A 22,989-nucleotide genomic window follows, 5' to 3' on the forward strand; every position below is an offset into this window, starting at 1 on the left:
ATTTCCTACCTTACCCAGTTTTGAACCCACACATGCCAAAGCATTGCACAGTTTTATTCTTTTCAGATGTTTGCTTGTATATCAGAGATTCTCTTCTCATCTAGGATATGGTTCGGTCTAATGAAGACCAATTCAACAATATCTTTCAAAGTGTCAGAAACTTTGTCAAACATTTGAACACATTTTACATAATTTAAAAAACGAATAGGTGATGATATGTAAGCAACATATAGCATTTTACTTATTATGGGAAAGGCAGTTACACTGCCTTCAGAAGCATTAGTAGACAACTGAAAATTTACATGAGCTGAGCTGAAACATTCTTACTTTGCAGTTCATAGTCATGGGCAAGTAATGTAAATATTTCTAGTTCTTAATCATTTACTTTCAGCACTGCTGTAGGTTGTCACAATCAGGAGCAATTTTTCTCTTTTCTAACTTTTTATAGTGAAAGCTAAATCAGGCTTAAATAATAAGAGCACTAAAGTTGCTGGATGAGTAGATCCCATGAAACCTTTAAGGAAGTTATGCTTTTCATGTTGAGAAATAGCTCACTGCTGGCCATTGGCACTATGACACTTCAGTCAGCAAAGATTAATATGGAATAGCATTCCCTATTTCAGACACAGGTAATTTGTTGTCTTAAACATGCAGAGCAAGAAAACACAAAATATTATATATTAATAATGTCTACAAAATCTCTGTATTAAAGAAATGTTACTTCACAAGGTTTACAGAGAAGCAAAGATGGTGCCATTTATGGAGTGTTTGGCCCTCTAACATGCCCATTCCTCTATATATCAAATTTCAGCTTCTGCTCAACCAGAAGTCTAGGTCTCTTTATTTTTTTTCTTTTCCTGTCTTTAGAATTGCCTAATGTATTCTTGATTGTTTTTTTATTGTCTGGGCCTTACTACTTCCCAGGAAGGCTGTTCCAGTCATCTATTACCCATCATATGTAAGATCAAAGTGTAATGTTCATTATGTCTTTTTTTTTTTTTTATAAGAAGGGAGGCAGTCAAACACTATAGATTCCATTACAATGCTTAAAAGTTACCTGGTATTTCTTATATTATTTATAAACCATTTTAGTAGGCTTCTTCAGAGATGCATCTGTTATAACCATGTCCTTCCTCATGATAATGTGGTCTTCAGAACTGCACATCAGTCTCTGAATGGAGTTTTAACAGCTGTCTGTAAGAGATATGGTAACCCAGAGGGCTACTTATTGTATGTCTCTGCTATTGTACTCCAGATGGACCAACTCTGTGTGCAGAAGATAATTATTCTGCTGGTGGTGCCCCTTCCAGTGTGTCCAGGTATTCTACCTGCCTTCTTTGATGCCATCTAAGACAGTTTGCTTATCTTTAATCCATGTGCTATGATTGTCATTGGGTTTCTGTCTGCATTTCTTTCCATCAGGCTGAGTAGCTTTTTCTTGAGTTATGTTTCATAGCAGTATTAATTTTTTGTATTACATTTAAAACTGCAGCCTCTTGGATATCCCCTCTATCCCACCAATCTTTTCTCCTCATTCATACATCTTTGCATAGTCTCAGCACTTCATGCATTAACTGCTCTATCAGTACTCAATGGTACCAAGCAAGGAAGTTCTGTATGCTACTGCTTTTCTTACCATTGGCTTATGATACTGTCCAAAGGAACCTTCTAGTTAGTTCTGATGACACAGGTTTGCTTATAGATTCAGTCCATTGGTTTAGTTGTTACCTCAAAGAAGAATGCCATCCTCTCAAAGTTCTTCCTGGTTTTTTCATGGAGCTCTGCATTTTTCCTCTTTCAGATGTCCATTTTAATACAGAAAAAGCTTCAGAAAAAAAATCATGTCAGTTGAAGCATGGTTAACTCACTTCACTTGTACTTGAATGTAATAAAACAAATCATGTGTTGCTAACTAAACCATCCACATCTCTGCCTGATATTCCTTTATAAATTATGTTTTCCAATAATGCATCCACAGAATTAGTTAGGTTTCTTAGTATAATACTTGATATGGAGATCAAATGTGACCTCTGCATTACATTCACCAGTTCTGAGTTTTTTCCATCAACTACAAAACTGCACATGGTCTCTACCCATTATGAACTGAGACCCTCTTCAGTTACAGCTACTTCAAAAAGAACAATTAAACCCATATATATGTATCAGACCTAAGAGATATACACTTCCACTCTCCCACTCTGTGGAGACATCCATCTAAACCCTGGACCATCCCTTTAAACCAAATAAACCCCACCTAACCAATCAGCTCCCACCATTACCAACACACAACCTACTAATTAAAACCACAACCTACTATTGATGCACATAAACCTCAGAAGCATCTACAACAAAATTCCAGATCCCCATGCATGCATTACAGCACACAACCCAGACATTCTAATCATCACTAAAACCAAACACTAAAAATGAAGACATACTTCCCCCAGCATGTACTACTTTAAGAAATGATAGAGTACACAAAACAGCTGGCATGGTTGTGATTCTTTTTAAATACACACTAAACGTCAACATATACCCACTGTGTCACCCCAACTATTCCAACACAGACATATCTATTACCCTCCTACACCTGAACAAGTACAAAACTATTTGCATTGCTGCCTTATTCCCCAGATAACAATTTTCCCATTATCAAAGACCTTGGACTTTGCCCTTGTGACCAAACCACACCAACCTTGGGTAAATACCACACCCACTCTTTGGCTATTGCTAAATTATACCACCTCACAAAGGTGGATCAGTCACAGACTTCTATTACAATTCTCTCTCCCCTCTGTCCAGAACACTAGAATGATGAATACGCTTCCAACTCCTAACCTGTCTCATAAACAACATCACAGCACAACTGCAGCTCTTCTTAGTTTCTCAATAACCATAAATACCAACAGAAACAATGGTAACCTAACATCCTCCCTGTTCCTGGATCTGTCAAAAACATTTGACATAGTATCCCACCGGCTCCTAATCAATGAACAATCTTCCCTACCATGGTCTCCTTCAACTCTTACTTGGTTCTGAATCTCTCTTTCTCTAATAGTCAACACACTGTAAAATGGAATCAGGCCCTATCCCCCTTCCTCCCTGTTTTGGTTGGTGTACCACAAGGGTCAATTCTAGGCCCAGTACTTTTCAATATTTTCACAAACAACCTGCTGAAAACCAGCAAACCTGCCACCTTAGTACAATATGCCAATGATACAACCATCATCTGCTCAGCCTTAACCCTTCCTCTACTTCAGCGAAAGACTCAAGACTCCTTCATTTCCATAGAATAGTGGCTAAAGGCTCATCAACTAATTCTAAATGCCAAAAAAAACAAAATTAATGCTTTTCACACCAAGATCCCTTTCAACAACCTGCACACCAATTAATATTACTTCAACAAACAGACCACCATAGAAAGTGTAACTATCAAACTATTAGGAGTCATAATAGACAGTGACCTAAAATCTGACCTGCATATCACCCATACCATGAAAAAAGCTCAACAAATAATTAAAAAAAATCAATAATAGCTCCAGTGCATCCTGCTGGAGATGTACAGAACATATCAAAGCCGAATGGGCACACATTTTTTATGATTGTCCAAATTAAAGAGCTATTGGAACAGCATAGAAGATTTTCTCATAACATTATTCACTGATGTGAATGAAGGTTACTTTTTGAATAAGAATAATTCATATCTACTATGGTCAGTACTTGCTAGCACCAGAAAATACATCACTAGAAGATGGAAAACTAGCTGCCCACCCACTGTTGAGGATTTCTTGTCTTCAGTGAAAGACCTGGCAATCAAAGAAACTAAGACCAAAGAACTTAGAATCTATCCAAAGACATTTGTTAATAATCCATGGACAAAAGTTTTAACACTTATTGAGACTTTACAAATGGACCACAACTCTTTCTGAATTGATACTTATACTAAAGAACTTGTGTATTTTAACTGTGATCTGCAGTTTTGCTTCAGGCTATTGTAAATCGTTTTTACCTTGTTTGTTAATAATTTGTCTTAGAATGAGAATACTGTTCGTCATTTGTTGTCTTTTACTTTTCATGGAAAACTTAATAAAATATTTAAAAAAAAAAAAAAAGAAAACTCAACAAAACCTGGGCTTCCTCTACCAAAACAAACTCACTTCACAGACTCATCAAGAAAATCCTTGGCATCACCCTACCTTCTCCCCTCCCTTATCTATGAATCACTCATTTTAACCAACATTCAAATTATCCTACTAAATAAATTATGCTTTAATAAAATAGCCAAGTTTGCAGGTAATGCATCCTACTGTACACACCACTACTTAGCACTAAAGAAGCTCAACCGGCTAGATCTACTTAATCACCTTACATTCACTCCACTTCAAACTGCCCACAAAATAATAGACAAACCACGCACATGCCCTTCTCTGCAAAGCATTCTCAGGCACTACTCTCCACCATGTTGCCTTTGCTCAGGTAATCATAGGCCACTACTAGCTTCCAAACCTCGTAATACAGCTGGAGACTCACTATACTCATCCTGTGTCAGCAGATAGTGGAACTCTCTGCCTATCCCACTAAAACAGGACAGCTGTGCATCTAGCTTTAAGCACAACCTAAAAAAGCACCTAGACTCCTACTGTCTCTGTTCTTGTTCACAGCCTGATTCTATCTCTCTGCTCTCTCAGTCTCTCTCAGATCTCTAGACTATCACCAACCCCTAACTTTGCAGCTCTTCTTCCTTACCCTGTAAATGTAAATAAATCCTGTCCCTATTTATAACTGTATACTACTATTTATAACTGTATGCTGCTTTTCATTGTTCGAAGCTGTGGTGGTACAGTGGTAGCGTTGTTGCCTCACAACAAGAGGTTCGATTCTCGGCTTGAGTGCCTTCTTTGTGGAGTCTGCATATCCTTCCCGCAGTCAAGTGGCCTCCGAAAGACATGCATGAATGGGCGTGCGCCATTGCTGAAGGTTGGGTGTCGGGCTGGCAACTCGGCACCATAAAAATCTACTGCCAATCATTAGTGGACCAGAGTTCCACTGTGGCAACCCCTAATCTGGAAAAGCCAAAAAGACAAACAACTGCTTTCCATTGTTCCTTTGTAAAGGAAATTTGTATATTGCCGTATGTATAAATGCAATGTTTATTATTTTATAACACTGCTACAGAAATCAAACTGTATTAAGTTAAGCAAATGCCAGGCACAGAGCGGTTTAAGCTGTTTTAAATGGTAGTGTTATAAATGTTGCTTGTAGGATGTATTTTTTTATTAACTTCTTATCTTTTATTTTTACTTTCTATTATACATTTTTTAACATATATTTTTTAAAAATGTTGCTTTATAGGATGTGTATATATATATATATATATATATATATATATATATATATATATATATATATATATATATATATATGTATATAGATATATATAGATATATTTATTTATTTTACATTTGTTGACCTGGCTAGTCTAACTGGATATATGTCCATTTTCATTAGAGGCCCAGGGAGAAAAGCTCCAAACATGAATAGTGACAATGTTAAACATATGTAAAAAAGACATTTAAAATCACATAAAGCATATATACACACTTATATATTTGGCCTGATTATTCATAATTGCTGACTTTTAAAATGCATGAGTTGTGGTTATTTTCTTTATCTGTCTTTCTGGGGGAAAGTGATGTCACACAACAAATGTATTTAAAGGATATGATGTCTTTTTGCTGCCATCTGAAGAAGTTCCATGTTAATGTGTACTTTTGGGGACGAAAGTGCTTATGGTGGCTTAATCCTTGCTTGGTGGAGTTTTTGTTTGCTTTCTGTGTGATTTGGATTATCTGCAATAAATATTTCTTGAGAGGAATCCGTCTGCTGAAAGTAAAAATAAAGCCTGGATCCCCAGCTAAACCTGGAATATTCATTGTCGCCTCACAGTAAGATGCTGTCCGGTTCAATTCTCAGCTAGAGCGTATTCTGCGTGGAGACATGCGTGAATGGGCGTAACTTTGTTGAAGGTTGTGCGTGAGGCCTGGCAAGCCGTTATGTAAAAATCAACTGCCAATCATTAGCGGACCGGAGTTCCGCTGTGGCGACCCCTAACCTGGAAAAGCCAAAAGACATGAACATTCTAAGGCTAACTTCCTACTATTAAGTGAGAACCTGACAAAATTTCAAGCCCCCATAAACCCTGAGAACACTTCTGCCTATGCAGAGCTATTCACAGAAACCCTGTACATGCATGTTAATAGCTGCATAGAGGCAGCTGTACCCGCCAGGAAGAAGTGCAGAACTAACTTAAAAAAAAACCACCCTGGTGGAATCACAAAATCAGTAAGCTGTATAACAGGAGGAAGAAAATCATGGCAAAAATTAGAAGGTGCAGCACCCAGCAGGATAAAAGCACTCTCAGCAAACTAAGCAAACAATTCAGAGGACAAATAAAGTCTACCAAAGCCAAATTTGAGGTAAGTTTGGCCTCCTAGGTCAAGGACAATCTGAAAGCATTCTTTATATATGTCCACAGCCTCAAAGAAAATACACAATTGTGTGCAGAGCTCATTGTAAATGGAGCCACCTATACAGAGCCAGAAGATATAGCAAACCTCCTAGCTGGATAAATTCTGCTCTGACTTTACTCCTCTCTCCCGGTCAACCCTTCCTCAGAAAATATCATCAAATATATCTCTCCCTATTATCTTGAGGGAACAGGTCCTTAATGCTCTCTCTAAAACCAATAACACTGCATCAATGGGCACAGCCAATATCCCAGGATGGCTTCTTAATAGCATGACCTATCAGGGCCTCTGGAATTACTATTTAACTATAGCCTCCAAACATGCTTCATGCCTCATGAATGGAGAAAGGCAACAATCATCCTTCTGCACAAAGGTTGGCCATCTACGGACTCTGGAAACTACAGACCCATAAGTCTCACTAGTCTTATATGTAACGTCATGGAAAGAATGATCATGGAGATGATTAATAGAGATATAGTAAACCTCCAGACACTGGACCCAACCCAGTTTGGTTTTGTCAAGGGCAGATCATTCATAGTCAACCTGGTGGACTTCTTCGAGAAGGTCACCAAAGCAATGGATGAGGCAAAGTCATTCACACTGCCTACCTTGACCTGGCCAAGGCACTTGACACAATACCCCACTCAGGTATTGTTGACAAACTCAAGAGGTTAGGTACAAACCCATATGTCACCCGGTGGATAGCCAACTGGCTCACAGACAGGATCCGGGAAGTTAGAATTGGGGAGTCCACCCCTACAGAGAGGCCAGTGACAAGTGGAGTCCCTCAGGGATCAGTCCTTGAATCGCTCCTTTTTGGTATTTACATCTCAGAAGTCAAGGTCAATGTCAGTGGTCTCTGGCTGACTAAATTTGCAGGTGATTGCAGATTAGGAGCTGTCATTGAATCCCACACTGACACAAATGTTATCCAGGAGGGGCTGACACAGACAACAACTGGTGTCAGAGCCATGGACTAAACCTAAATGCCAAGAAATGCATGCTAATATCCTTTGGGAAGTGATCCATCCCTGAAAACTATCATATTGACAACACAGCCCTTAGAGGTGAACCAGTAGTCAGGGACTTAGGGACACACATAGATAGTAGTCTAGCATTTTATCATCATGTGCCTACAGTGGTGAGGCAATTATTCTATGTTGTGCAACTTATAAACAAAGTTATGGCATCTAAGTCCAAGGAAGTCATTGTTCCACTGTTTTCGGCATTCATCAGACCTATCATTGAGTAAATGACCCCTTTGGTATGTACCTAACCAGGCATATCCAACAACTGAAATCTCCACAGAGGTTCCTCACTAAAAGAATACAGAGTGCAAGTAATATGTCCTATGCAGACTGCATGAAGACCCTATCTCTGTATTCTGTAACCTAAAGGCTTTTGAGGGGAGATCTATGCCTGGCATACAAGGCATTGTCAGACCACACTCTGATGGACCTCCTGCATATCCACAAAACAAACAGCACCAGAATTGCCCATTCTAAAAACTTAAATCTTGCCTGTGATATAAATAGGACCTACTGGAGAGATAGGTATTTATCCCAGAGAATACCCCATCTATGGAACCGGCTCCCCATCCATGTGACGCAGAGTTCCTCCCTAATCCAATTCACGTGCAACTTGGATAATTGGATGGGAAACCGGAAATTCATCCCTGGTTTGGCATCATTGTCTCTAACGGGTAGAGGTAACCTGCAAATGGTTCATCTCCCAGGCCCATGCTTACACTTATCAAGGGTATCTGAACTTGTCAGAGATTTGGGATGCATGGCTAGGCTTAAAAAGGCCCTTGTGGTTGTTAGCCTAGTAAACACCTATGAAACTATGAACCTATTTGTGGCATATGCATGTTCATTTTATCATCTAATGACCCCATCTCTGCTAATTCATCTATTCTTTCTTTCGTCTATAGTGTTCTTAAACTAAACATTTGCATTAATGAGTTATTTTCTGGCTGTCAAGGAATATAATGTATGGTCTTAATTATTATAATGGCTACATTTCAGAAAAGATTAACAGCAGTGGTAAGTCCAGAGGTGGAAAACTGTTGGAAATAGCACTTTCCACTTCAAAATCAGTCCCATCACAGTAATTCTACATGGTTGGTAGAATCAAAGTGGGGGGCAGTTCCTACTGCCACACTAATTGCAAGTGAGGCATTCTAGGTGAGTGCCCTGTACCAATTAACCATGTAATCTGTCCTAGGAATGCCCCCACATAGGGTAGTTATACAGCTAAACAACAGAGTCACTCGGCTGCATAGCTTAGCATGGCAGGATGTGTTACTGTTAATGAACATGGTTGAAATGCTGCATTCCCCCTATTCTAGTCAATGTGGGAGACTGTGTAAAATGTAAGATCAGGGAAAGGTAGTGGTGGTGGTGGTGGTGGTGGTGGGGTGCTAGTGTGTCATCTTTCTAGGTGGTCACAGTAGGGGGGTTAATTAGGGATCATAGATGACATTTCCCTCATTCACATAAACTAACCCTTTTGACAGGAGCAGTTTAAGCGATCTTGAGAAAAGTTCTCCAATTCCCAAATGTTTTTTCAGCTGATACTTATGGTCCTGCAGCATGTTTTTAGGACAAGTCTGGTAGATGGAGCAGGGAATAAAGGTCTGTTACTAAGCTGTTTCCTCTGGTCCAGTGATCCAGGGATTGATTCCTCAGCCTCCAGTGCCCAGCTGTGTGACTCCAAGCACTCCTAGACAGAGTCTGAAAAAGATCCATGGAGATCAGTGCTCTACCCTGGTCAACAAATACAAATAAAATAAGCAACTAACTTATTGTTCTCATACTAAAAATAGCACACATCAACTGTAAAAATAAAATCATTGATTAGAGATTCATATCTGGACAAGAAGAAAAACAATATGGCAAGATATCATAATTAAAAACTTCTGAGCAACACTGGTATAATAAATAGACATAAAGATAACAAAGCTGCAAGGCTTAATATATTTTGGAGTTAGCCTTTGCTCACAATTTGCTTGGCTTAATGGAAAATCCTGAAGAGAACAGTCTCTTTGGGACCTCTGCAGTTCAAGATTTTCTTATTCTGATAAACATCACCACTCTGAAATTGTTAACAATCTCAGTTATCTTCATGATTTCATTTTCTGTGGCACTGCATCTATGTTCCAGGAACAGCAGCATATTGTAGCTGATTCCTTTCTCTTCATGTTATGTATTTGTAGTGTTATACATTCACAGTGGCTGGATTTATACTACAGAGCTGCGCTTGTTTTTGGTTAGAGCATGTACTGTTAATGACACACCAAGCATCACCGTTTTGGTGCTGTGTTTATCAGTGTGAAGCGTTGCTTACTGTAGGTGTACCTATTTTCTTCCCTGGCAGTAGTGTTCCTGTGTCTGTTTCTGGGTGAAAGACAGATAATTCCACATGAAACCTAATATGTAAACTATGCCAATAGTATTAAGAATTAAGCTATTACGTATACCTCCTGTGTGAAGGCTGAGTTCCACAGCTAGTGTGGGGAAGAGACAATACTACACACATAGCACCCAGTGGGAGAACTGTTTAGCTACAAACGAAAGTTAAGACTAGCAGGGGACAAACCGTCCCCAAATCAGACATGTGTCAAATCAAACCTATTTATCTCTTTTACCACCACCCATACAGCGTATCTTCATTTCCCAGTTTCATTTGCAGAAACATATTCACACTAATAACATACTTGAGATACAAGTAATTTTTATGTTAGTTGTCTCAGCTTGCAGTTACCACTTCAATGTAGAATTTACATTCATCACCATTCATATTACTCTGTACGTATAATGTACTTTATTTTTTCTTCCAAACATTTTTCTCATCCTTTTATTGCCACTGCCTGTTGATTTAGTTTACTAAGCAAAAGGAATGCACTCAGGAACATCTAACCTACAATTCTACCATGGCAAGAAAAAATGCCAGCTATTTTATTTATTTTCTTATTTGCATTTGTTTACTGGGAGGATCCGACTGCACATAGCTGTCCATTTTCAGTGGAGGCCCGGGGAGAAAAGTTCCATAACATTTAGTAAGATACTGTAAATATGAAGTTTACATGGACAAAAGTATACGGACAGTACAATTTAGAAAATATTATAGGTAACAAAATATGATAAGAATCATAAAAATATAACAATTGTATAAACATACAGTTAGTTTAGTAGAGCTAATGCAGAAATTGTAAGGATAAAAATAAGACAAGTTGTCATTAGAGGAGGTATTAGTATGTTTGCATGTGGGTGGATTGCATGAGAAGCATGAATCATAAACAAAGACATTGGGAACCTCCAGACACTGGATCCTACCCAATTTGGCTTTGTTAAGGGCAGATCTTGCCTCTTGAACCTGGTTGACTTCTTTGAAACTGTTACCAAAGCCATAGATGAAGGGAAGGTAGTCCACACAGCCTACCTGGACCTCGCAAAAGCCTTCGATGCAATACTCCACTCGGGCATCATAAATAAGCTCACCAGCCTATCAACCCCAATGTCACAAGATGGGTTGCAAACTGGCTCAGGGATAGAACCAACATGGTCAGAATTGCAGGTGCCATGTCAGACTTACAAGTGGCATTCCACAAGGCTCAGTCCTTGGACCTCTCTTGTTCGGTATATATTTCTCCAAGGTACAGGCTAACACGGGTGGACTATGGCTGACAAAGTTCACAGATGACTGCAAACTGGGTGCCATAATCGACTCTCCGGCTGACACGAGCATCCTCCAAAAGGGTCTCACAGAGACGGATAACTGGTGCCAGAACCATGGCCTAAAGCTAAATGCCAAAAAGTGCATTGTCATCCCCTTTGGGAAAAACAAAGGGCCCACAAATTACCACATAGGTGGTAATCCATTAAGTACGGAAGAAGTAATTAGGGACTTGGGGACTCAAGTAGATAGTAATCTCTCCTTTGACAATCACGTTGCCAAAGTAGTTAGAAAGACCTTCTATATAGCCCACCTTATCATGAACCGGTTCACATCTAGATCAAGAGAGGTCATTGTGCCCCTCTACTCATCACTTATCAGGCCCATAATTGAATACAATGCCCCATTTGGGATGTACCTTACCAGACACCTGCACCAACTGGAAAGACCTCAAAAGCACCTCACCAAGAGGATCAAGGGACTCAATCAGATGCCCTATGCAGTTTGGCTAAAGAAACTCCAGCTCTACTCAGTTGCGTACCGCCTACTCAGAGGCGATCTGTGTCTGACGTATAAAGCCATGTCCAACCCAGAATTAATGGACATGCTCAACCTCAAGAAATCCAAATCCCTTAGAGCTACATGCTCCAGGGACTTGAACCTCAGCACAGAAATAAATAGGACATGCTGGAGGGACAGATTCATATCCCAGAGGCTCTCCTCTCTCTGGAACAAAATCCCAATCCATGTTAGGCAGAGCCCCTCACTGACCCTATTCAAGAGAAATCTTGACGAGTGGATGGGAGATCATAAGTTTATCCCTGGGATCTCTTCTGTGTCCTTGCCAGACAGAGGTACAGCAAACTAAACTTAATAGGGCTACCTTCTGTGACCTACTATACAGAAGCACAGTCAACTAATCTAAAAGGGTGGCGAAAGCCAAACACACTTTGGCTAGGCTTATAAGTGCCCTAGGGCAGATAGCCTAGTATCAACCTATGAACCTATGAACCTATGAAGCTGAGACTCTTCTGCTTAAACTAGGAAAAAAATAGTATTATGAGAGAGGCGCCAGGTCAGAGAAGTCAAAGTGGTTAAGAGAGGTATTTGGAGTGAAGTTTCATATAGTTAAATTACTATGAGTTTTAGAGAAGATGTAAGCTGATGGATAAGGGAGCAGCATGAGTATAGATGAGCCAGGTGCTAAGCAACTGCAGGACCAGGAGTTCTTTAGGTAGGATTTGAGCTGATTTTTGAAGGTGGCTTTGTTGGACTGGGTCGTAAATTCAAATGGTAGGGAGTTCCAAGTCTTGGCAATGTTACTAGAATAAAGGGAGTCTCCAGAGCTGTAATGGCTTTTGGAGACTGCAGTTAGAGCCTTGTTGGTGGATCTTAGTTCTCTGTGATTGTAGTAAAGGGTGATTAGGTTTTGTACTGCTGGAGTTTTATTGGGATGGTATAGTATTTGGTAGGAGTTTACCATCATGAGGTCGAACCTGACCCCATCGAATGATGGCATCATCGACCCACTTCCACAAAACCGACAATGTCAAATTCCGACATTATCGAAATACGACTCACCGTAAACCTCAGAACAGGCTTTAACATGGGTCGAGATGGGGGTGAGATTCATACTTCGACAATTTCAGGTTCGACATTGTCGCCATTCCGCCTCCAGACTTCGAATGACTTTCTGATTGTCACCCTTTAGTGGGCTAGAGTGAATTGGTTTAAGGCTAAGGTGTTTGGAAGTTCCAACCAAGAAAGCTGTTTTAGGGCTTGGCAGTGATGAGTTAAGTAGGAGGAGTTTGTGGCAAATTTTGCTATTTTGTTGTAGCATGTAGATAGTTTATTTATATCACTTCTGTTTAGATTAATTAGGATAGGAGAGGCATACAGTAGAGTTGAAAGAAGATGGGTTTGAGCTAAGATGACTATACTGTTATTAGTTAGGAAGTTTTTACATCTGTAAAGAGTACCTAGTTTTTTGAGGACTTTGCTTATCGTTTGAGCTACATGTTTGTCAAATTTCATATTGTGATTGATGACTAGTTTAGTTTGTGTGACTGGAGAGATAGGGGCAGTATCCGATGTGAATATAGTGAATGGGGAAATAGGTACAAATGCTTTGGATGGATGGAAGAGCATCAGTTGGGTCTTTTTAGGATTTAGTATTAGGTGGGAGTTCAATAGCCAGGTTTTGATGGATGTAAAGGCTTCTTGGGTCTTGATTTACAGTTGTAGGAGGGTGGGGGTAGAGCAGATTAGGGTGGAGTCGTCAGCATATCGTAGAAGGTTTGCTAGAGGGTGGCTTTGTGAAGGTTATTTGTGAATATAGTGAAAAATAAGGTTTCTAGAACTGATCCTTAGAGTACTCCTAGTTTCACAGAAAGAAGTGGGGAAAGGGAGTCTTTCCACTAAATGGCTAATAGGTGCTGAGAGAGGTAGTCTTAGAGCCATAATAGTGTAGGGGTGGATAGTTTAAATTGTGAGAGTACTGATAACAGTTTTGTATGGGAGACTGTATTGAATGCTTTTGATAGGTCAAGGAATACTGCAGAAACTAGTTGGCCATTGTTGTGTTGAATATTTACTAGGTTACTAAATTTTATGAGTGTGGTGATAGTACTATGATTGGGGAGGAATCCGTGTTGAGTCTCAACAAGAAGATTGTTGGAGAAAAGATGAGTTAGGACCTGAGTTTGGATACATTTCTCAAGAATTTTAGTCAGTGGGGATAGTGTACATGTGGGGTGATAGTGAGGTCAGTAGACATGCCACCCTTGTGTACTGGTATAATGTGGGAAATTTTCCAGCGTAGTGGCATCTTTTGTTCAGAGATTAATCTGTTAATGATTATTGAGATTGGGTAGGATATGGCCTTGGCAGCAATTTGAAGGAATTTAACAGGTATCTTGTCTGCTGCTAGGATAGTGGGTTTAAGTTTGGTTAGGTGTTTATAGATGGTATTAGTTGGCACTGGTTGGAAAATGAAGGAGTTAGGGATATTTGGTGGGTTATGTAGTATAGTAGGAGTTGAGGAGGTAGGGTCTATTGACAGTTTTGGTATAGAGTTGGGTAAGAACTCGTGGAATTGGGTTGCTGTGTTTATAGCGCTGGTATCTATGTTAGGATGTGGAGCTTCTGTTTTGCCTGGTTGGAGAATATTATTTATAGCAGCCCAAAACTTTTGAGGGTTGGCGTTGTGCTTAAATTGAATTTCATTATAGAATTTGTTTTTGTTCACTCTGAGTTGTTTTTTTACTATATTTCTCAGTTCTAAGAATGTCTGCCTATTAGGAATATTTTTGTTTTTGAGCCAGGTATCCCATGCTTTGTCCGTTTTGTCTCATAAATTGTCTAATGTTCTTGGTAAGCCATGGAGAGCAGTTGGTTTTAGTGTGGATTTGTCTTGGAGGGGGGCACTTGGATGAGAATGCTTAGGAGGACCAAGTCGATGTACTCACCTGCTTCATCTAGCGGAAGCGTTAATGTATGGGATCTGTTCTCTAATGGCCTAAGGGAAGAAAGACATATGCTATGAGGGAGCAAATGCTTTTAGAGTCCCATTGCTACCAGGTATTATAGGTATTAGTCATAGTGAAACACTTACATTGCTAAGTTTTGTCTAATATAGTTTTGTAGTTGCATGACAACTGAGCTTCCATTACTGTGTATGTTAGAATAGTTGAAAACTGTGAAATGAGTAGCTAAGGAAATGATGCACGGCTCATCAACTTTTTTTATTTCTTCGGCAAGTCATGTGTGTGTGTGTGTGTGTGTGTGTGTGTGTGTGTGTGTGTGTGTGTGTGTGTGTGTGTGTGTGTGTGTGTGTGTGTGTGTGCGCGTGTGTATAAAGGCATTTTGATTCCTTTAATGGTACTTTGGGATCTGAACTCATGGCTGACCCCAGGGGTTACACAGAATTAAGCTTCAGGGTAATTTTTTTTCTTTATGAACCTTTGTTTGGCTAAGTTGGATTGTTCAACTCCCATTATGGTATACTTGCCATTTCCAAACATGGGGGTCCCATATAATGCATATTCAAAAAATAAAGCTATGCATATCATTGTATTCTCAAATAACTGTACTAATTGTGTTCTAGAACATAAAAGCAATGCACTATATTCTCCCCAGGATATAAAAGCCTGCTTGCTGATTTCAACAAAACCACTGAATGCTGTCCATTTCACAGCCTAAACTGAACATATCAGTGACATTTTCAGTCATGCTACAGCATGTTTCATTTGATGAAATGTTAGCATTAAATTGCCCTTGACTGTGGTTATTTGATTGTGGTTTTGTTTTGTTCTTCGTTATTTGATAGATGTTTACACAGTATTTTAAATTAATTGTCTCCATCTTTTTATTTTGTTTAATGGTGTCCTGAGTCACAAAAACCCATGCTGTCATTGCTAGGGCTCATATACATCTACACTGCTGAATCCCGCTTTTAATAAGATAATGTTTTGATGCCCTGGTGGCAATGTTTGTAATAATTCAAAAGCTGCTACTTCATGCATGACTTCTTTAATTTTTATTTTAAATGTTATCCTTGTCTGACTGATTTTGCTTTGGGTATAGTTTCAGAAGAAAGATATGACCCTGCTGACTGACAGTATTATCTTACAGCAATGGCAGATGCTCCCACTGAATGACATTTGTCAAGATTCAGGAGAAGATTAGTGATTATACAAGCTAATGTGTGAAAAGAGCTAGTAGTAGTTTCTCTGTCAAATGCATTTTTAAATAAAGTCTGAGCAAAAATAGCAACAGCTTTTAGAGTGAATGTCATTTTATTATTAAAGAGTTTTCAGATAGAGTGAGATGCATGCCTGTGAGCAATTTGTGCTCCGGGATTTACATATGTGGCTTCTGCACATTCATCTCTATGGATGAAAGGTATAAAGTGCTTTAAGATGCATTATATTTGATAGAGTTAATGCCACACTGTAGATAAAAATGTTTATTAAAATGTGAACTCAGGCATTTTTCATGCACAAATTTACATCTATAAAATATGCATGAACATGTATGAATATATATAAAATACAGCCATCATAGGAACAGATAATATATAGAGCAGAGTACATTAGGAGTGTATATGTATACTAAACTTCAGAGCATCATCACAATGTACTCTACAGTCCACTGTTTGACTTGATCAGCTAGATCTAGAAAACACCATTTATGTTCATGTGCATGCTGACAGTATGGAGGTATCAGTATAATACAGATCCAGTCCAGTTCAATGAAATACAAATATACTTAGGAAAGTACAAACTGGTGTACTAAATGACAATTCTGAGAAGAATAAATAGATAACATTCAACAAAGTTCAATTTTAAATAATCTTCCCAAGAACAGACACATCTAGAAATACCTTCTAAAGCTAGAATGAAACCAGTGAGTAACCACATTCCAGTAAGGAAAGACTGCCTGATACAGGTCTGAGGATATGATCAGGGAGTCACTAAATGTCCCTCATCAGCAATGGGAAGCCACGGTCTGGCTGATGAACTGGTAATAGTCACTTTAGATTAGCAGTACTCACACCAATTAAGGATTGCTAGATTAGATTTGACACCCTGAATAGCATTCTTTGCCATCATCTGCCAGTGCTGTCTCCATCACACAGTATCAAGTGATCCTGATGAGATGAGCCAGGCAACTTTGAGGCCTGTGAGCCTTGACCATGATGCTTCTGACCAGGATCAGCATCAGAAAACCTTAGGTATTAGGTATTCCAGTAATTCATGCTTCAAGAGTCCATTATACAAAAAATATATACATCTCCAGTCCAGTGAAAGGCCTGATGTCAGCACTGTTCATTTTCAGAAGGAAAAAATTCAAAGGCTTTGCAGTTGCTTACAGGAGATGGGTATCCACAAGTTCATCCCTGGCCTGACATGCTTTCCTTCCCCCTTGGAATTGGCACATGATTTTCTGACTTCAAGTCACACATGCTTTTCTGGCTTACTTGCCTTGCAATTTCTATGCCCATATTAATTGTTGACCAATCAGCCAAACAAGCATATTATGCAAGCTAGAAAGAATAATCATGGAGCTTATTCAGGCAAACACAGGGTACATCCTTTAAGACCTAACCCAGTACAACTTTATCAGATGTAGACCACGAGTTCTTAAACTCATACATTTTTTTGAGAGTGTGAATGCCTCAGTGGATGAAGGTTTATCTGTCTATGCAGCTTACTTTTATCTGGCTAAAGTATTCAGCACAATACCACATGATGGAATCATACATAAACTTAGGATTCTAAAGGCAAATGAAGCCATAATAACTGGGATTCACTAATGGGTAGACGGTCGTGCATGGCATATGAATAGGAAAACTATCCTGACCACTTCTCATAACAAGTAGAGCCCCTTGAGGCTCTGACCTGGGATAGTCCTATTAGGCATATTTTATTCACTTGTCAAAATGGACTTTCAATGCTGGGGTGACCAAATATGCAGATGAATGCAGATTTGAAGCATTGTCCTTAACCTCTCCAATTTCACTTTATTTCAAATGACTTTTAGCATTACACAGTAATGATGAAGTAGAAATGACTATGCCTTCAGTGACAAAACCACTGCCAGCCAATCTGGCATTTGACAGAATCACCCCATCAACTTTATATACAACTTATGAGTAGTGGCAAAATAAAAAAAGACCTTCAAGTCCTTTTGGACAAAGACCTTTATTAGCCTTATGACAGTGCATATGAAGCTGTCCGCCTGATCCTGTTTGAGGCCAAGGGCTGTATCAGGGAGGTCTTGTCTCACTATTTACATCAGACAAATTATGCAATACTGCATCATTTTCTATAATCTACTCTCATACTATTTGGGGGGAGTTAGAAAAGTTTCAAATATTCTTCACAAGATGGACTGAAGAACTTCCAGGCTTGTGTGCTATACCTAAAGACTACATAAACTTTATCTTATCACCTTATGCCTGACATACAGAACATTAAAGGACCCCTTATTATTTAAAGCCCTTTTTTCAGAATACCCCTTGGTGACCTGAGCACAAGAGAACATTCAGCCTCAGTAAATATTAGTATCAGTTGTGCCATAAAATGTAGAAACTCTGTTATCTCAAAGGCTCACAGACCTGAAGAATAAACTTGCCACTCATTTTAATGCAGTCAGTCAAACCATATCTTCAACAAAGAAGTAGATGATCACATGGGCGTGCATGAGTTCTAATGTGTTCCAGAACAGCATGATCCTTAACTTACAAAAGTCCTTGAACATATTCATCACAACTATGAACCTGTTTGAGATCATGGCCATGACCTCAGCTCAAGAAATAACATCTAGCTTATGTCCTCTATACATAACTATAGTGGATATAGGTAAGGAGCTCAAAAAGGGCTTTATGACCCAAAGTATCAATGGAGTCTGTCCCTTGGCAGAACTGAATGCTGCGACACAACTAAATTATACAATGATGGCTCATTAGTATTTAAAAACAACTATGCTGATTCAACAACCCAATCTGCATGCCCGCTGTAAATCGAGCATACACCAATATAAAAAAGTCTAGCCAAAGTACCATTGAGCAGCTGGACTTTCTACTGGAATATGCTGAGAGACAGCACAAAATAAAAGAAAAATCGGGTACATTCTCAAAAATAAAGAAACAGAAATATACCTGATTTTCCTTCATTTTCTCCTGCACTGCACTGATGTACTGTGCAAGCGTCAGGATGCAAGTCCCATGCGCATGCTCATTACATCAGTAAAGGAGGATAAACACGGAGGAACACTTCAGTTTCCTTATACAATGACATTATTTAAGAAAGGTAAGCAATTTCTTTCTTAAATAATGTTATTGTATACTATCAATAATCCACGATTTCGCTCTCGTGATCAAACCACACCAACTTTGGGTAAATCCTGATATACTCACACCAAGTCATGGATTATTGCTTAATTCATCCATTTAAAGATGGAATTCAAGAAGCCTACAGGGGTATCAACTGCATTCATCTACTTGATGGGAGAAGGAAAAGACAACCCTCTGATATGGCCCCAATAAGAAAAAATATTAACCGATGAAGGATTGTTACAGAAAAGCTATAGTGGGAGTCAATGCATCCAATCAAGACAACATGGTCCATTAAGATATTGATGAATGATCAATGAGTACCAAAATGAAATTGGGTGTTGATCTGCTACCAGTAAAATTAGGGCAGTTTCAGTGCCCCTTGCATTTAGCCCATAAAACTACACTGATAGGGATTAAAGTCACAATATGTTATATAGGATTCAGTCAGTCTCTCAATAACATTTCCAGTAAAGGAGAGGTTACAAATATAATAATAATTTCTCATTCTGCATGGACACAAACTTGACTTCTTAAGAATGAATGCTACAGCAGATTGATTCTTAAATCAAAAAACAATCAGCAAAGTGAGACAAAACCAGGCCGTATTCATATAATAAAACCACTTTTATTATATGAACATAAGCGCTTTCGCAGTACTAAAATCTGCTTCTTCAGATGTAACAAATCTCAAACTCCAATGAATCAATTTATATATCAAATGCAGGTCACATGTCCAAGTCAATAAAAATTTTAAAGAGATAAATGCCATATAAACTTACATAAAATTATATATTAAGCACTTTATACAAGTTATATAATATAACAATAGTGCTATCTAAAAAGTGGATGTGCCTTCAACATTGGCTTAATAGGAACTTTATCATTTAAACCCGAGCCAGAATCACCTCATAGCCTAATTATCCTGTTACTTTCAAGACATTCGGTCGCATTTTGTATATCTCATTTTCTTTGACTGACTTCATCTTTACCTATAACTAAAGACCTGAATGTATGTGCAACCGAAGTTTCTTTTATATGCTTAGAAAGAACATTGTTCAAGGAACCATTCCTAATATTATATAAATGTTCTCGTATATGATCCTTGAAACATCTGTCAGTCTTACCTACATAACATTTTTTACATATAAAAAAATTTAATTTTAAAATTAAAATTAAATGAAAAGATGCTTCAACAAAGTATTAGTTTAAGGGTGTGCATACTTATGCAACCAGCATATTGTATATTTTTTATTTTTTATATTTTTTCCCCAAATAGATTTGTTTGTTTTTCACTTGAATTGTACAGGTTATAGGTCACATTAAAGGTGGTAAAAGTTTTGAAATGATTTATTGTGGTCTCATTTTTTATATCACAAAAACCTGGCATTTTAACAGTGGTGTGTACACTTTTTGTAGCCACTGTAGCAGCTTAGGAGTTGAAGAAGCCAGCTAGGGAGGACAACAATTGATATGATGAAGTTGGGTCACTTCAGTGGAGGTTGACAGACAATGTTATGCGGGGCAACTCCTATTAAAACATTGCATCTGGAGATGGTTGCCTAGTAAGAGTCTTAATACTGAAGAGGTAAGGATGCGTGAAAGGTTACAGCACTTGTGCAATTGACTAATGTCATAATGCTATACCTTTCACCAGCCCCCTCCCTTGAACACTGTGTAAGAAGATGTTAAAGCTGCTGCACAGCAAAAATCTCTTGGTGGCTTCCCACATGAAAGCTGTGAGCCAGTTAGCTTTTGAATTAAACAGAACGAGTGAGCAGAGATTGTAGCAACTGATCAGATGGTCAACAGACAGGTGTGTGGGCCCAAAGATAAAGAAAAGAGTTCATGATCAGGAAAATGACTAGACCTGAACACTCAAGCAAGAATGAACTACCCTGGATTTAGGCACCAACAAGAAGAATGTACAATAAAGATCAAACTTTTGACCTTATCATTAGAGTTAATAAAACAAGACTCAACCTGATACCAGTCAGAAGCTCAAGTGGTACTATCACCATTGGAGTCTACTTGGACAAGTCTTAAACCTTATCTGTGCAATCTTACTGTCAAATTAAGTAACTTAATATAACGTCTTATGTAATGAGAAGCACAATCATACAATACCAGGATTTGCCCGGAAGAAAACAAGAGCAATGTACAATAAAGATACCTAGACAGTTCCAATAGTATTAGGAGCAACAAGGCTAATAAAAAAGACATTTCATATCTATTTAGATATGCTGCCAATACATGTAATCCCATATGAACTGCAAGAAGAAGCAACTCTGGGTACATTGCAGATGCTTGGAAGAGCACTATGGGCAAGCATCAAAGGCTGAAGCAATAGTAATTTCATGAACTTTGTTCATACCCTAACTCACGAATGAGGTCCACGCCAGTCATTGTATTAGGAACCCAAAACATCTAGAGAAAATTACAAGAGGAAATAAATGAGCAGCAGTTCAGAGAATCAGAGGCAGAAAAATCTGTTTCACTTGATAGGTGGGATTCCATTCTCCAGCAAAGCTTCACTGTCTGATTAGGTACCGTGGCAATGTTTTCATAGGCTGAAAGAAAAGGTAATCCCACATTTATACTCAAGAAGGCTCAGTTTCATTCAACTCTCCATCCTTCTTCCATGTCTTCTGAAATCACCATGCTCATGATATAGCCTGGATTCACATATTCTAATAAGTAATGGGCACATCTGAAATCAAGTGACAGCTTTCTTATAAGCATCTGCTAGTTGCCTAGGATCATCTGATATAGGCATTGTGTCACTGTTTGAAATAATCCATAAATACCGAAAGCAGACAAGCTCAGAAACTGAAGAAAGCATCATGGGAATAAAAAAACAAACAAACAAAAAAAAAAAAAACGGTTCTAACTGATGTGAGTCCAACTTGTGACCTGTTTGGTAGATTACAATGGCAATAACCTAAACAAAGCCAAAAAGCTTCATAGTCTGGAGAGGTTCTTTAGTGAGCAAAAGGAGCTTGCTTTCAACCCAGCTGTTGAAGTCATCTGGTACTACCCAACTGGCTGGCCCAACAATGACTTTTCAAGGGCATCTGTGAAATGTTGCAGAAATATCTTCAAACTATGTAGATAAAAGGGTATCTGCATTTCTTCCTGCACCAAGGACACACAAAAGCTAGTATTGCCGCTGAAAAACTGAACCACTGTATACTCATATCTAAACAGAATCAGACACATGACCTAGTAGTTTTACATTTGGGACAATGGATAACACACAGTATTGTTGCAGTCAACATAGAAGTCAAAGATAATATCTGAGCATGCCATTGTTGTGCATTGTAAATCTATGGTTAAACCATTCTAGCCTTATTGCAGACCAACCTCTAATTAATCCCAAGAGGCCTAGGTAGGGTTGGGTTTGTGCAAGTTCTACCTCTGAGTCTGATGGACTGCAACATGCTGCAAGGCACAGCACTAGATCAGTGTTCCATTTGGATAGGCAGGCTTTCAAATACTAGGTATTGCTGTAAAACATCTCTCCGGTGAAATGCCAGCACTCGTAATGCCAACTGCTGACACATTGAAAAAAAGACTAAAATGCAGGAGATTAGCAAATATTGCTCTTCTCCTTTAAAGTTCTTTTTTGGAGGGAAGTAAGTACCTGTGCATCCAGGATGTGGTAGGTAATCCCCCCTAAACACGCGATCAATGTATATCAGTTCTGAGACCACCATACCTTGTAGAAAAGGGAGTATTTCAAGAAATGTCCATCATGGAGTTAGTACCAGTCTCCATATTACAGAACTTGCTAAAGGGAGGCACAGTGGTACAGTGATTAGTGTTGTCACCTCACAGCAACAGGTTCTGCTGTTTGATTTTTGGCTGGGATGCCTTCTGTGAAGAGTCTGCATGTCTTCCCTGCATTCACATGGCTTTCTTCCCACATTATAAAGATAGGTGTCTCAA

The 22,989-nt window shown here is 38.8% G+C and overlaps 1 protein-coding gene across 2 annotated transcripts in view; it reads left to right on the forward strand.

Annotated features, from left to right (window-relative positions):
- The window catches only part of SMPD3 (sphingomyelin phosphodiesterase 3), a 1,377,949-nt gene that overhangs the window by 1,251,502 nt on the left and 103,458 nt on the right, over window positions 1–22,989 (forward strand). The gene's annotated exons all lie outside the window — the stretch shown is intronic.

Source organism: Protopterus annectens, chromosome 8.part0 (assembly GCF_019279795.1).
Source record: "Protopterus annectens isolate FY-2018-M chromosome 8.part0, PAN1.0, whole genome shotgun sequence".
Lineage (NCBI taxonomy): Eukaryota > Metazoa > Chordata > Ceratodontiformes > Protopteridae > Protopterus > Protopterus annectens.